This window comes from Periplaneta americana, chromosome 6 (genome assembly GCF_040183065.1).
Source record: "Periplaneta americana isolate PAMFEO1 chromosome 6, P.americana_PAMFEO1_priV1, whole genome shotgun sequence".
Classification (NCBI taxonomy): domain Eukaryota; kingdom Metazoa; phylum Arthropoda; class Insecta; order Blattodea; family Blattidae; genus Periplaneta; species Periplaneta americana.
The window spans coordinates 107515712-107534540 of NC_091122.1; positions in this window are offsets into that span (position 1 = coordinate 107515712).

The window sequence follows — 18829 nt, forward strand, 5'->3', positions numbered from 1 at the left end:
TTCGAAATAAATCACACGCTATTAAGTGTTCCGAAATTAAATAGCCTATCTTTATCGCACAATTACAACAAGAATTACCACCTTAATTATCATATTATGCTAGAAATAAAAGCACACTGAAATAATTTTTCCCGGAATTAAATACGTCAGTATTTCTGTAAATAATTCGACATTATTCATCGTATTATGCTGAATAAAGCACACGTAAATAATAGTTCCGAAATTAAAATATCTCATGTGTTCTATAAGAATTTGAACAATTTTAATCACACAATGCTGAAAATAAAACTAAACGCAGACAACTCTTCCGAAATTGAAAGTCCCAGATGTTCTATAGGAATTACCACTGTGCGTGAAGTAAAGGCACACGCAAATAATTCTTCCGAAATTTATTATCGCAAAAATTCTAGGTTAATAAACATATTTTGCTTGAAATAAAGGCGGAAACAAATAATTATTCCGAAATTAAATGTCATATAAATTCTCTAATATTTGCAACGTTATTAATCATACTATGCTAGTCATAAATCCCCACGCGAATAATTCTTTGGAAAATAATTAACGCTTTAGTTACATACGATCTAACTCATTATTAATTATATAACGCCTGAAATAAAAGTAAACCCAAATAATTTTTCCGAAATTAATTATCGCCTTAGTCCAATAAGAATTACCTCATATTAATCATATTTTGCTGGAAATAAAAGCTCACGGAAATAATTCTTACTAAATTAAATATCGCATAACTTCTCTACAATTTTCACGTTATTAATAATATTATGCTGGAAATAAAAGCACACGAAAATAACTGTTTCGAAATTAAAAACCATACAAGTTCTACAAGAATGACCAGATTATTAATCATATATTTTGATAGAAATAAAAACACATGCAAATATTTCTCCCAATTTTGAATATGGCATTATTACTGTATTCTTCATATTATGATGAAAATGACACACACCCAAGCAAGTCTTCCGAAATTAAATACCGGCATGACACAAGTTCAATACGAATTACCACATTAATTTTCATATTATGGTGAAAATAACAGCATAAGAATGTAATTTTTCCGTAATTAAATATGGCATAATTACTGTAGAAATTATCATATTCTTCGTCGTATTTTGTTGGAAATAAAACACACGCAACTAAGTCTTCCCCAAATTAAAAACCGCTATGGCATAAGTTCAATAATGATTACCGCATTAATAATCATATTATGCTCGAAATAAAAGCACACGATAACAATTTTTCCGAAATTAAATATTGCATAATTTTGGTAGGATTTACAATTTATTCTTCATATTATGTTGGAAATAAAAAAACGGAAGCAAATCATCCTAAATTAAATACCGGTATTGAATAAGATCAATAAGAGTTACCACATGAATATTCATATTATGCTGTAAATAAAAGCACACGCAAAAAAATCATCGGAAATTAAAAATGGCATCATTACTGTACTAATTATAACACTATTTGACTTATTAAGTTGGAAATAAAACACACGCAAGTTCGAAATTCAATACGGCTAAGGCAAAATTTGAATAAGAATTAGTACTTTAATAATCATATTATGCTGAATATAAAAGGCAACGCAAATAATTGTTCCGAAATTGAAAGTGACTTAATTAATGTAAGAATTATCAAATTATTATTCATCCAATTTTCTTGCAAATAAAACACACCAAAGTTAGTCTTCCGAAACTAAATACCGGTATGGCATATGTTGAAAATGAATTATCACATTAGTAATTAAATTATTCTGGTTATAAAAGAACATCCAAATAAATAATCAGGAATTAAATATACCATAACTAATGTAAGAATAATCACTATATTCTTCGTATTAAGATGGAAATAAATTACACGCAAATAAGTGTTAGGAAATTGAATACCGGTATGGCAAAAATTCAATAACAATTACCACATTAATAATCATATTATTCTAGACATACAAGCTAAGGCAAAAAATTCTTCCGAAATTAAATATCGCATAACTTCTAAACAATTTTCACGTTATTAATAATATTATCCTATGCTGGAAATAAAAGCACACGCAAATAACACTTTCCAAATTAAAAATCATACAAGTTCTACAAGAATGAGCTGATTTTTAATCTTATATTTTGCTAAAAATAGAAGCTCATGCAAATAGTTCTCCCAATTTTAAATATGGCATAATTAATGTATTCGTCGTATTATGTTGGTAATAAAAAACACGCAAGTAAGTCTTCCGAAATTAATAGCGGTATGTAATAAGTTCAATAATAATTACCGCATTAATAATCATATAATGCTCCAAATAAAAGACCACGAAAATAATTTTTCCGAAATTAAAAATTGCATAATTACTATAAGAATTACAACATTATTCGTCGTATTATGTTGGAAATGAAACACACGCAAGCAAATTTTTCGAAATTAAATACCGGTATCGCATAAGTTCATTAAGAATTGCCACATAAATATTCTTATTGTGCTGGAAATAAAAGCACACGCAAATAATTCTTCCGAAATTAAATATGGCTTAATTACTGTAAGAATTATCACATTATTCGTCGTATTATGTTGGAAATGAAACACACGCAAGGAAGTCTTCCGAAATTAAATACCGGTATTGCATACGTTCAATAAGAATTACCACATTAATTATTGTATTTCGCTGAAAATAAAAGACCACGCAAGTAAATCTTTCGAAAGTAAATGAGGCATGTCTATTCTAAGAATTACATCATTATTCGTCGTATTATATTGGAAACAAAACACACGCAAGCAAGTCTTGCGAAAATAAATACTTGTGTGGCATAATATCAATAAGAATTACCAAATTAATAATCAAATTATGCTAGAAATAAATGCATACTCAAGTAATATTTCGAAATTGAATTTCACATAATTACTGACAGAATTATCACATTATTGGACGTATTTTGTTGGAAATAAAACACATGCAATTTAGTCTTCCGAATTAAATTCCGGTATCGCATAAGTTCAATAAGAATTACCACATTAATAATCATATAATGCTGCAAAAATAAGAACACGCAAATACCTCTTACGGAAATTAAATATGTCGTAATTGCTGTAATAAATATCACATGGTTCGTCGTATTATGATAGAAATACAACGCACGCTATAAGTATTCCGAAATTAAATACCTGGATCACACAAGAACAAAAAGTATTACCACATTAGTAATCATATTATGCTAGAAATGAAAGCACACACAAATAATTTTTCCAGAATTAAATACGTCATTATTTCTGTAAGTAATTCCACATTATTCATCATTTTATGCTGAAAAAAGCACACGTAAATAATAGTTCCGAAATTAATATATCGCATGTGATCTATAAGAATTACTACAATTTTAATCACACAGTGCTCAAAATAAAACTAAACGCAGGTAACGCTTCCGAAATTGAAAGTCACAGATGTACTATAAGAATTACTACTCTGATGGAAGTAAAGGCACACGCAAATAATTCTTCCGAAATTAATTATCACCTTAGACCAATAAAAAGTACCACATTTTTTTCATATTATGCTGGAAAGAAAAGGCACACGCAAATAAATCTTACGAAATTTAATATCGCATAACTGCTATAAAATTTTCAGGTTATAAGTAATATTATTCTGGAAATAAAAGCACACGCAATTAACACTTCCGAAATTAAAAATCATTTATGTTCTACAAGCATAAGCACATTATTAATCAGACTTTGCTACAAATAAGAGATCATGCAAATAGTACTCCGAATATTAAATGTGGCTTAATTACTGCAAGAGTTCTCACATTATTCGTCGTATTACGTTGGAAATCAAAAACACGCGAGCAAGTCTACCGAAATTAAATACCGGTTTGGCATAAGGTCATTAAGAATTACCATATTAATTATCATGTTATGGTGAAAATAAAAGCACGAGCAAATAATTTTTCCGAAATTAAATATGGCATAATTACTGTAAGAATTATTATATTATTCGTCGTATTATGTTGGAAATAAAAAAAAGCAACTATGTCTTCCGAAATTAAATACCGCTATGGTATAAGTTCAATACGGATTACCGCACTAATAATCACATTATGCTCGAAATAAAATTATACGAAAATAATTTTTCCGAAATTAAATATTGCACAATTGCTATAAGTATTACAACTTATTCGTCATATTATGTCGAAAGTAAAACACACGGAAGCAAATCAATCGAAATTAAATACCGTTATAGAATAAGTTCAATAAGAATTTCCACATGAAAATTCATATTATGTTGTAAAAAAAAGCACACGCAAAAATCCATCAGAAATTAAAAATGGCATGATTACTGTACTAATTATCATAGTATTCGACGTATTAAGTTGGAAATAAAACACAGCCAAGTTCGAAATACAGTACTTGTAGGGCATAAGTTGAATAAGAATTACCACATTAATAATCATATTATGCTGGAATTAAAAGGTAACGCAAATCATTATTCCGATATTAATTCTTTAGAAATTAAATACGACACAATTACTGTAAGAATTATTACATTATTCTTCGTATAATGTTGGTAATAACACACACGCAAGTAAGTCTTCCGAAATTAAATACCGGTATGAAATAAGTTCAATAAGAATTACCGCATAAATAATCATATAATGCTCTAAATAAACGACCACGAAAATAATTCTTCCGAAATTAAATATTGCATAATTACTATAAAAATTACAAAATTTTCGTCGTACTACGTTGGAAATGAAACACACGTAATGAAGTCTTCCGAAATTAAATACCGGTATTGCATACGTTCAATAAGAATTGCCACATTAATTATCATATTTTGCTGAAAATAAAAGCACACGCAAATAAATATTCCGAAATTAAATATGGCATAATTACTGTAAGAATTATCATATTAATCGTCGTATTATTTTGGAAATAATACACGCGCAACTAATTATTCCCAAATGAAATACCTCTATGGCATAATTTCAATAAGGATTACCGCATTAATTATCATATTATGCTCGAAATAATAGGACACGAAAATAACTTTTCCCAAATTAAATATTGCGTAATAGTTTTAAGATTTACGACTTATTCAGCATATAATGTTGGAAATAAATCACACGGAAGCAAATCATACGAAATCAAATACCGGTATCGAATAATTTCAATAAGAGGTAACACATGAATATTAATATTATGCTGTAAATAAAAGCACACGCCAAAAACCGTCGGAAATTGAATATGGCACAATAACTGTACTAATTTACACAATATTCGGCTTATTAAGTTGGAAATAAAACACATGCGAATTTGAAATTCAATACGTGTAGAACATAAGTTGAATAAGAATTACCACATTAATAATAGTATAATTCCTACATAAAAGGCAACGCAAATAATTCTTCCGAAATGAAATATGATATAATTAATGTAAGAATTATCACATCACTATTTATCGTATTTTGTTGGAAATAAAACACACGAAAGTTAGTCTTCCGGAACTAAGTTCCGGTATGGCATATGTTCAATAAGAATTATCATATTAGTAATTAAATTATGGTTGTTATAGAAGCACTACCTAAAACAATTCTTCAGAAATTAAATATAGCATAATTACTGTAAGAATTATCACATTATTCTTCGTATTAAGATGGAAATAAATCACACGCAAATAAGTCTTCCGAAATTAAATATCGCTTAACTTCTTTACAATCTTCACGTTATTAATTATATTAGCCTATGCTGGAAATAAAAGCACACGCAAATAACACTTTCTAATTTAAAAATAATACAAGTACTACAAGAATGAGCAGATTATTAATTATATAATTTTCTAGAAATAGAAACCCATGCAATTAGTACTCCCAATATTACATATGGCATAATTATTGTATTCGTCGTATTATGTTGGTAATAAAATACAAGCAAGTAAGTCTTCCGAAATTAAATACCGGTATGTAATAAGTTCAATAAGGATTACCGCATTATTAATCATATTATGCTCGACATAAAAGCACACAAAAATAATTTTCCCGAAATTTAATATTGCACAATTGCTGTAAGATTTCTAACTTATTCGTCATATTATGTTGGAAGGGAATCACACGGAAGCAAATTATCCGAAATTGAATACCGGTATCCAATAAGTTCAATAAGAATATCCACATGAAAATTCATATTATGCAGTAAATAAAAGCACACGCAAAAATTCATCGGAAATTAAAAATACCATAATTACTGCACTAATTATCATACTATTCGACGTGTTAATTTGGAAATAAAACACAGGAAGGTTCGAAATTCACAACTTATAGGACATAAGTTCAATAACAATTACCACATTAATAATCATATTATGCTGGAAAAAAATGGTAACGCAAATCATTCTTCCGAAATTAAATATCACATAATTACTGTAAGAATTAACACATCATTATTTATAGCATTTTGTTGGAAATAAAGCACACGAAACTTAGTGTTCCGGAAATAAATATCGGTACGGTATATGTTCAATAAGAATTATCACATTAATAATTAAATTTTCCTGGTTATATAAGCACAACCAAATAATTCTTCAGATATTAAATATGGCATAATTACTGTAAAAATGATCACATTATTCATTGTATTATGTTCGTAATAAAACACACGCAAGTAAGTCTTCCGTATTAAATACAGCTATGGAATGAGTTCAATGTGAATTACCCCATTCATAATCATATAATGCTCTAAATAAAACACCACGAAAATAATTCTTCCGAAATTAAATATTGCGTAATTACTATAAGAATTACAACATTAATCGTCGTATTATGTTGGAAATGAAACACACGCAAGCAAGTTTTCAGAAATTAAATACCTGTATCGCACAAGTACAAGAATTACCACCTTAATAATCATATTATTCTATAAATAGAATACACTGAAATAATTTTTTCAGAATTAAATACGTCATTATTTCTGTAAATATTTCCAAATTATTCATCACTTTATGCTAAAGAAGCACACGTAAATAATAGTTCCGAAATGAAAATATCGCATGTGTTCTATAAGAATTTCTACAATTTTAATCGCACAGTGATGAAAATAAAACTGAACGCAGGTACCTCTCCCGAAATTGAAAGTCGCAGATGTACTGTAAAGTTTACCACTGTGCTTGAAGTAAAGGCACACGCAAATAATTCTTCCGAAATTAATTGTTGTCGTAGACCAAGAAGAACTACCAAATTTTTTTCATATTATGCTGGAAATAAAAAGCAAAAGCAAATAATACTTACGATATTTAATATCGCATAATTTCTGTACAATTTTTAGATTATAAGTAATATTATACTGGAAATAAAAGAAAACGCAAATAAAACTTTCGAAATTAAAAATCATAAATATTCCACAAGGATAAGCAGATTAATTATCAGATTTTACTAGAAATGGAAGCTCATGCAAATAGTACTCCCAATATTAAATATGGCTTAATTACTGTAAGATTTATCACATTATTCGTCGTATTATGTTCGAAATCAAACACACGCAACTAAGTCTTCCGAAATTACACACCGCTATGGCATATGTTCAATAAGTATTACTGCATTAATATTCATATTATGCTGGAAATAAAAGCAAAAGCAAGTAATTTTTCCGAAAATAAATATGGCATAATTACTGTAAGAATTATCATATTACTCGTCGTATAATGTTGGAAATAAAACACACGCAACTAAGACTTCCGAAAATAAAAACCGAAATGGTATAAGTTCAATAAGGATTACCGCATTAATAATCACATTATGCTCGGAATAAAAGCACACGAAGATAATTTCTCCGAAATTAATTATTGCATAATTGTTGTAAGATTTACATCTTATTCGTCATATTATATTGGATATAAAACAGAGGGAAGCAAATTATCCGAAATTAAATACCTGTATTGCATAAGTTCAATAAGAATTGCCACACAAATATTCATATTATGCTTGAAATAAAAGCACACGCAAATAATTCTTCCGAAATTAAATATGGCTAATTACTGTAAGAATTATCACATTATTCGTCTTATAATGTTGGAAATTAAATGTGCCATAAATCGCATAAATTCTACACAATGTTGACGTTATAAGTAATATTATGCTGGAAATAAAAGCACACGCAATTTACACTTCGATATTAAAAATCATAGGCCTATATGTTCTACAAGGTTAAGCAAATTATTAATCAGATTTTCCTAGACCTAGAAGCTCATGCAAATAATACTCCCTATATTAAGTATGGCATAATTACTGTAAAAGTTATCACATTATTCGTCGTATTATGTTGGAAATAAAACACACGCAACTAAGCCTTCCCAATCTAAATAACGCTGTGGCATAAGTTCAATAACGATTACAGCGATAATAATCATATTATGCTGGAAAAGAAAGCACAAGTAAATAATTTTTCCGAAATAAATATGGCATAATTACTGTAAGAATTATCATATTACTCGTCGTATAATGTTGGAAACAAAACACACCCAACTAAGACTTCCGAAAGTAAAAACCGATATGCCATAAGTTCCATAGGGATTACCGCATTAATAATCATATTATGCTCGAAATAAAGGCAAACGAAAATAATTTTTCCGAAATTAACTATTGCAAACTTGCTGTAAGAATTATAACTTATTCGTCATATTATGTTGGAAGTAAAACACACGGAAGCAAATCATCCGAAATTAAATACCGGTATCGAATAAGTTCAATAAGAATTACGACATGAAAATTCATATTATGCTGTAAATAAAAGCACACCCAAAAATTAATCGGTAATGATACATGGCATAATTGCTGTACTAATTATCATACTATTCGACGTATTAAGTTGGAGATAAAACAGAGGCGAGTTCGAAATTCACTACTTGTAGGACATAAGTTGAATAAGAATTACCACAGTAATAAACATATTATCCTCGAAATAAATTGTAACGCAAATGATTCTTGCGAAAATAAATATGACATAATTACTGTAAGAATTATCACATCATTATTTATCGTATTTTGTTGGAAATAAAACACACGAAACTTAGTCCTCCAGAACTAAATACCGGTGTGGCATATGCTCAATAAGAATTATCACATTAATATTTAAATTATGCTGGTTTTATAAGCACACCCTAATAATTCTTCAGAACTTAAATATGGCATAATTACTGTAAGAATTATCACATTATTCTTCGTATTATGTTGGTAATAAAACACACGCGAGTAAGGCTTCCGAAATTAAATACCGGTGTGGAATAAGTTCAATAATAATTACCGCATTAGGAATAATCATATAATGCTCTAAATAAAAGACCACGAAAATAATTCTTCCAAAAGTAAATATTACATAATTACTATAAGAGTTACAAAATTTTTCGTCGCATTTTATGTAAATAAAACACTTGCAAGCAAGTCTTGCGAAAATAATTACTGTTGTGGCATAATATCAATAAGAATTACCGAATTAATAAGAAAATTTTGCTTGAAATAAATGCACACGCAAATAATTCTTTCGAAATTTAATTTCACGTAATTACTGTTTGAATTATCACATTATTGAACATAGTACGTCTCAAATAGACACGCACTTAAATCTTCCGAAATAAAATACCGCTATGGCATAAGTTAAACAAGGATTACCGCATTAATAATCATATAATGCTGGAAATAAAAGCACACGACAATAATATTTCCGAAATTAAATATCGCACAATTGCTGTAAGAATTAGATCTTATTGGTCATATTATGTTGGAAATAATACACACGCAAGCAAATCATCCGAAATTAAATACCGGTATCGAATAAGTTCAATATGAATTACCACATTAAAATTCATATTATGCTGTAATTAAAAGCTCTCGCAAAAATTCATCGGAAATTATAAATGGCATTATTATTGTACTAATTATCACAATATTCGACGTATTAAGTTGGAAATAAAACACAGACATGTTCGAAATTCAGTAAGTATAGGGCATAATTTTGAATAAGAATTACCTCATTAATAATCATATTATGCTAACAATAAAAGGTAACGCAAATAATTCTTCCGAAATAAAATATGACATAATTACTAAAGAATTATCACATTATTGTTTATGGTATTTTTTTGGAAATAAATACACGAAAGTTAGTCTTCCAGAACTATACACCGGTATTTCATACGTTCAATAAAATTTATCAGATTAGTAACCAAATTATGTTGGTTATAAAAGCACACCCAAATAATTACTGAGAACTTCAATACGGCATAAATACTGTGAGAATTATCACATTATTCTTCGTATTAAGATGGAAATAAATCACACGCAAATAAATGTTCCGGAATTGAATACCGGTAAGGCATATAAAATAATTTTTCGGAAGTTAAATATTGCATAATTGTTGTAAGACTTACAACGTATTTGTCATATTATGTTGGATTAAATCTCACGGAAGCAAATCATTCGAAATTAAATACTGGTATCAAATAAGTTCAATAAGAATTACCACATGAAAATTCATATTATGCTGTAAATGAAAGCACACGCAAAAAATCATCGGAAATTAAAAATGGCATCATTACTGTACTAATTATCTAACTTGTCGACATATTAAGTTGGAAATAAAACAAACGCAAGTTCGAAATTCAATACGGGTAGGGCATAAGTTGAATTAGAATTGCCACATTAATTATCAATACTATGCTGGCAATAAAAGGCAACGTTAATAATCTCTCCGAAATTTAATATGACATAATTACTGTAAGAATTATCACATTATTACTTATCGTATTTTCTTGGAAATAAAACACACTAATGTTAGCCTTCCGAAACTAAACACTGGTATTACATATGTTCAGTAAGAATTATCACATTAGTAATTAAATTATGCTGGTTATAAAAGCATAACCAAATAATTTTTCAGAAATTAAATATAGCATAATTCCTGTGAGAATTATCACAATATACTTCGTAAAAAGATGCGAAATAAATCACACGCAACTAAGTGTTCCGAATCTGAATACCGATTTGGCATAAATTCCATATCAATTACCACATTAATCATTATAATATGCTGGAAATAAAAGCTAACGCAAATAATTCTTCCGAATTTATGTATCGCATAACTTCTATACAAATTTCACGTTATTAATGATATTATGTTGGAAATAAATGCACACTAAAGTAACTCTTTCCAAATTAAAAATCATACAAGTTCTACAAGAGTGAGCAGAGCATTAACCATACATTTTGCTAGAAATAGAAACTCATGCAAATAGATCTCCCAATATTAAATATGGCATAATTACTATATTCGTCGTATTGTATTGGTAATCAAACACACGCAAGTAGGTCTTCCGAAATTAAATACCGGTATGGAATAAGTTCAATAATGATTACCGCATTAATAATCATATAATGCTCTAGATAATATAGACAACGAAATAATTCTTCCGAAATTAAATATTGCATAATTACTATAAGAATTACAACATTATTCGTCGCATTATGTTGGAAATGAAACACACGCAGGCAAATCTTCCGAAATTAAATACCGGTATTGCATACGTTCAATAAGATTCACCACGTTAATTAAAATATTATGCTGAAAATAAAAGGACACGCAAATAAATTTTCCGAAAATTAAATATGGCATAATTACTGTAAGAATTATCACATTATTCATCGCATTATGTTGGAAATAATACACACGCAAGTCTTCCGAAATTAAATATCGGTATGGCATAAATTCAATAACAATTATCACATTAATAAACATATTATGCTAGAAATAAAAGCACACGTAAATAATTTTTCCGAAATTAAATATGCCATAATTACTATACGAATTACATCATTATTCGTCGTATTTTATTGGAAACAAAACACAACGCAAGCAAGTCTTGCGAAAATAAATACTGGTGTGTCATAATATCAATAAGAATTGCCGAATTAATAATAATATTTTGCTTGAAATAAATCCACACGCAAACAATTATTACGAAATTGAATTTCACATAATTACTGAAGGAATTATCACATTATTGGACGTATTATTTTGGAAATAAAACACACGCAACTACGTCTTCCGAAATAAAATACCGCTATGTCATAAGTTCAATAAGGATTACCGCATTAATAATCATATTATCCTGGAAATAAAAGCAAGGGACAATAATTTTTTCGAAATTAAATATCGCACAATTGCAGTAAGAATTAGTACTTATTGGTCATATTATGTTGGAAATAAAACAAACGCAGGCAAATCATCCGAAATTAAATACCGGTATCGTATAAGTTCAATATGAATTATCACATGAAATTTCATATTATGCTCTAATAAAAGCACACGCAAAAATTCATCAGGATATTAAAAATGGCATAATTACTGTAATAATTATCACACTATTCGACGTATTAAGATGGAAATAAGACACAGGCAAGTACGAAATTCAGTAAGGGTAAGGCATAGGTTGAATAAGATTTACCACATTAATATTCATAATACGCTGGATAAAAAATGCAACGAAAATAATTGGTCCGGAATTAAATATGACATAATTAATGTAAGAATTATCAAATTTTTAATTATCCAATTTTGTTTGAAATAAAACACACTGAAGTTAGTCTTCCGAAACTAAATACCGGTATGGCATATGTTGAATAAGAATTATCACATTAGTAATTAAATTATTCTGGTTATAAAAGCTCACTCTAATAAATATTCAGGAATGAAATATAGCATAATTACTGTAAGAATAATCACATTATTCTTCGTATTAAGATGGAAATAAATCACACGCAAATAAGTGTTAGGAAATTGAATACCGATATGGTATAAATTCCATAACAATTACCACATTAATAATCATATTATGCTGGAAATAAAAGCTAACGCAAGTAAGTCTTCCGAAATTGAATACTGATAATGCATACGTTCAATAAGAATTACCACACTAATTATCATATTATGCTGAAAATAAAAGCACACGCAAATAAATTATCCCAAATTAATTATGGCTTGATTACTGCAAGAAATATCACATTATTCATCGCATTATGTTGGAAATAAAACACACGGACATAAGTCTTCCGAAAATAAATACCGGTAAAGAATATGTTGAATAAGACATACCGCATTAACAATCATATAATGCTCTAAATAAAAGACCACGAAAATAATTCTTCCGACATTAAATATCGCATAATTACTATAAGAATTACAATATTATTTGTCGCATTAGGATGGAAAATAAAAACTCGCAAGCAAATCTTCCGAAATTAAATACTGGTATCGCATAAGATCAATATGAATTGCCACATTAATATACATATTCTGCTGGAAATAAATGCACACAAAAATAGTTCATTCGAAATTAAATATGGCTTAATTACTGTAAGATTTATCACAATATATTCGTCGTATTATGTTGGAAATGAGATTCACGCAAGTAAATCTTCCGAAATTAAATACCGGTATCGAATATGTTCAATAACAGTTACCACATGAATATTCATATTTTGTTGTAAATAAAAGCACACTCAAAAAGTCGTCGGAAATTGAAAATGGCATAATTACTGTACTAATTATCACACTATTGGACTTTTATTAAGTTGGAAATAAAACACACGCAAGTTCGAGATACAACACGTGTAGGGCAAAAGTTGAATAAGAATTACCATATTAATAATCATATTATGCTGGAAATAAAAGGCAACGCAAATAATTCCTCCGAAATTAAATATGACATAATTAAAGTAAGAAATGTCACATTATGATTTATCGTATTTTGTTGGAAATAAATCACGCTAAATTTAGTCTTCCGAAACTAAATACCGGTACGGCATATGTTCAATAAGAATTATCACATTAGTAATTAAATTATGCTGGGTATAAAAGCACACCCAAACAATATGGCATAAGTTCTGTAAGAATTATCACATTATTCCTCGTATTAAGATGGAAATAAATCACACGCAAATAAGTGTTCCGAAATTGAATACCGGTATGGCATAAATTGCATAACAATTACGAAATTAATCATCATATTGTGCTGGAAATAAATGCAAACACAAATAATTCTTCCGAAATTAAATATCGCATAACTTCTATATAATTGTCACGTTATTAATAATATTAGCCTATGCTGGAAATAAAGGCACACCAAATTACTCTTTCGAAATTAAAAATCAGACAACTTATACAAGAATAAGCAGATTATTAATAATATATTTTGCTAGAAATAGAAGCTCATGCAAATAGTTCTCCCAATATTAAATATGGTATAATTACTATATTCGTCGTATTATTTTGGTAATAAAACACACGCAAGTAAGTCTTCCGAAATTAAATACCGGTATGGAATAAGTTCAATAATAATTACCGCATTAAATAGAAGCCCACAAAAATAATTCATCCGAAATTAAATATTGCATAATTACTTTTAGAATTACAACATTATTCGTCGTACTACGTTGGAAATGAAACACACGCAACATATGTTTCGAAATTAAATACTTGTATCCCATAAGTTCAATAAGAATTGCAACATAAGTATTCATATAATGCTGGAATAAAGCACTCGCAAATAATTTTTCCGAAATTAAATATGGCTTAATTACTGTAAGATTTATCACATTATTCGTCTTATTATGTTAGAAATGAAACACACGCAAGCAAGTCTACCGAAATTAAACACCGGTATTGCATTCCTTCAATAAGAATAACCACATTAATTATCATATTTTGCTGAAAATAAAAATTACGCGCAAATAAATCTTCCGAAATTAAATATGGCATGACTACTGTGAGAATTATCACATTAATCTTCGCATAATGTTGTAAATAAAACACACGCAAGTAAGTCATCCGAAATTAAATATCGGTATTGCATAAATTCAATAACAATTATCACATTAATGATCATATTATCGTAGAAATAAAAGCACAAGTAAATAATTTTTCCGAAATTAAATATGGCATAATTACTGTAAGAATTATCATATTATTCTTAGTATTATGTAGGAAATAATCACACACAACTAATTTTTCCCAAATTAAATACCGCTATGGCATAATTTCAATAAGGATTACCGCATTAATGTTCATATTATGCTGGAAATAAAAGAACACGAAAATAATTTTTCCGAAGTTAAATATTGCATAATTTTTGTAAGATTTACAACTTATTCGTCATATTATTCCGGAAATAAAACACCCGGTAGTAATTCATCCGAAATTAAATATCGGTATCGAATAAGCTCAATAAGACTTAAAACATGATTATTCATATTATGGTGTAAATAAAAGCACATGCAAAAAATCATCGGAATTTAAAAATGGCATCATTACTGTACTAATTATCCCACTATTCGACTTATTACGTTTAAAATAAAACACACGCAAGTTCGAAATTGAATACGTGTAGGGCATAATTTGAATAAGAATTGCCTCATTAATAAACATTTTATGCAGGGAATAAAAGGCAACAGAAATAATTCCTCCGAAATTAAATATGACATAATTAATGTAAGGATTATCACATTATTATTTATCGTATTTTGTTGGAAATAAAACACACTAAAGTTAATCTTCCGAATCTAAATACTGGTATGGCATATGTTCAATAAGAATTATCACATTAGTAATTAAATTATGCTGGTCATAAAAGTACACCCAAATAATTTTTCACATACTAAAAATAGCATAATTACAGTAAGACTTATCACATTATACTTCGTTTTGTGATGGAAATAAATCACACGCAAATAAATGTTCCGAAATTGAATACCGGTATGGCATAATTTCCATAACAATTACCACATTAATAATCATAATATGCTGGAAATAAAAGCTAACGCAAACAATTGTTCCGAAATTAATTATGGCATAACTTCTATACAATTTTCACGTTATTAATAATATTATGCTGGAAATAAAAGCTTACGCAAATAACTCTCTCGAAATTAATAATCATACAAGTTCTACAAGAATGAGCAGATTATTAATCACATATTTTGCTCATGCAAACAATTCTCCCAATATTAAATATGGCATATTTACTGTATTCGTCGTGTTATGTTGGTAATAAAACACATGCAAGTAAGTCTTCCGAAATTAAATACCGGTATGGAATAAGTTCAATAATAATTACCGCATTAATAATCAAACAATGCTGTAAATAAAAGACCAAGAAAATAATTCTTCCGAAATTAAATATTGCATAATTACTCTAAGAAATACAACATTATTCGTCGTATTATGTTGGAAATGAAACACACTCAAGTAAATCTTTCGAAATTAAATACTGCTATCGCATAAGTTGAATAAGAATTGCAAGATAATTATTCATGTTTTGCTGGAAATAAAAGCACACGCAAATAATTGTTCCGAAATTAAATATGGCTTAAGTACTGTAAGAATTGTCACATTATTCGCCGTATTATGTTGGAAATGAAACACATGCAAGCAAATCTTCCGAAATTAAATACCGGTATTGCATACTTTCAATAAGAATTACCAAATTAATTATCATATTATGCTGAAAATAAAAGGACACGCAAATATATCTTCCGAAATTAAATATGGCATAATTACTGTAAGAATTGTCGTATTATTCGTCGCATTATGTTGTAAATAAAACTCACGCAAGAAAGTCTTCCGAAATTAAATATCGGTATGGCATAAACTCAATAACAATTATCACATTAATAACCATATTGTGCTATAAATAAAAGCACACGCAAATAATTCTTACGAAATTAAATATATGTCGTAATTACCGTACGAATTATCCCATTATTTGTCGTATTATGTTAGAAATATAACACACGCTCTTTAGTCTTCCGAAATTAAATGCCTGTATCGCACAAGTACAACAAGAATTACCACCTGAATAATAATATTATGCGAGAAATAAAGGGACATTCAAATATTTTTTTCCGGAATTAAATACGTCATTATTTCTGTAAATAATTCCACATTTTTCATCATATTATGCTGAAAAAAGCACACGTAAATAATAGTTCCGAAATTAAAATATCGCATGTGTTCTGTAAGAATTTCAACAATTTTAATCACACAATGCTGAAAATAAAAATAAACGCAGGTAACTCTTCCGAAACTGAAATTCGCACATGTTCTATAGGAATTACCACTGTGCTGGTAGTAAAGGCACATGCAAATAATTCTTCCGAAATTATTTATCGCAAAAATTCTATAAACATTACCAGGTTGTTAAACATATTTTGCTAGAAATAAAGGCAGAAGCATATAATTTTTCCGAAATTAAATATCACATAAATTCTGTAATATTTGCAACGTTATTAATCATTCTATGCTGGTCATAAATCCACACGGGAATAATTTTTTTCGAAAATAATTATCGCTTGAGTTACATACGAACTATCTCATTATTAATTATATATTGCTGGAAATAAAAGTAAGCACAAATAATTTCTCCGAAGTTATTTATCGCTGTAGTCCAATAAGAATTACCACATTTTAATGATATTATGCAGGAAATAAAAACACACGCAAATAATTCTTACGAAATTAAATATCGCATAACTTCTATACAATTTTTACGTTATTAATAATATTATGACGGTAATAAAAAGACACGCAAATAACTCTTTCGAAATTAAAAATCATTCAAGTTCTACAAGAATGAGCATATTATTAATCATATATTTTGCTATAAATAGAAGCTCATGCAAATAGTTCCCCCAATATTAAATATGGCGTAATTACTGTGTTCGTCTTATTATTTTGGTAATAAAACTCACGCACGTCAGTCTTCCGAAATTAAATACCGGTATGGAATAAGTTCAATACGAATTACCGCATTAATAACCATAGAATGCTCTGTATAAAAAACCGCGAAAATTATTCTTCCGAAATTAAATGTTGCATAATTAGTACGAGAATTACAACATTATTCGTCGTATTATGTTTTCAAATGAAACACACGCAAGCAAATCTTCCGAAATTAAATACTGGTATCGCATAAGTTAAATAAGAATTGCCACATTAATATTCATATTATGCTGGAAATAAAAGCACAGGCAAATAATTCTTCCGAAATTGAATATGGCTTAATTACTGTAAGAATTTTCAAATTATTAGTCGTATTGAGTTGGAAATAAAACATAGGCAAGTAAGTCTTCCGAAATTTAATACCGATATTGCTTAAGTTCAATAAGAATTTTTACATTAATAATTAAATTATGCTGGTTATAAAAGTACAGCCAAATAATTCTTTCGAAATTAAATGGGGTGTAATGACTGTAGGCCTAAGAATTATCACACTATTCGTCATATTATGTTGGGAATAAAACGCACACAATTGAGTCTTCCGAAATTAAATATCGGCATAGCATAAGTTCGATATTAATTATCACATTTGTCATCATATTATGTTGAAAATAAAAGCACATTCAAATAATTGTTCCAAAATTAATTATGGCATAATTACTGTAAATATTATCACGTTATTCGTCGTATTATGTTGGATATAAATCACACGCATGTAAGTCTTGCGAAATAACGGTGTGGCATAAGTTCAATAAGAATTACCACAGTAATAAGCATATTATTCTTGGAAATAAGAGCACACGCAAATAATTTTTTCCGAAATTATATATGGCATAATTACTGCAAGAATTATCACATTATTTGTCATATTATGTTGGAAATAAAACTCACGCAACTTTGTATTCCGAAAGTAAATACCGGTATCTCACAAGTTCAATAATGATTACCCCATTAATAATGATATTATGCTGAAAATAAAAGCGCACTGAAGTAATTCTTCCGACATTATATATGTGAT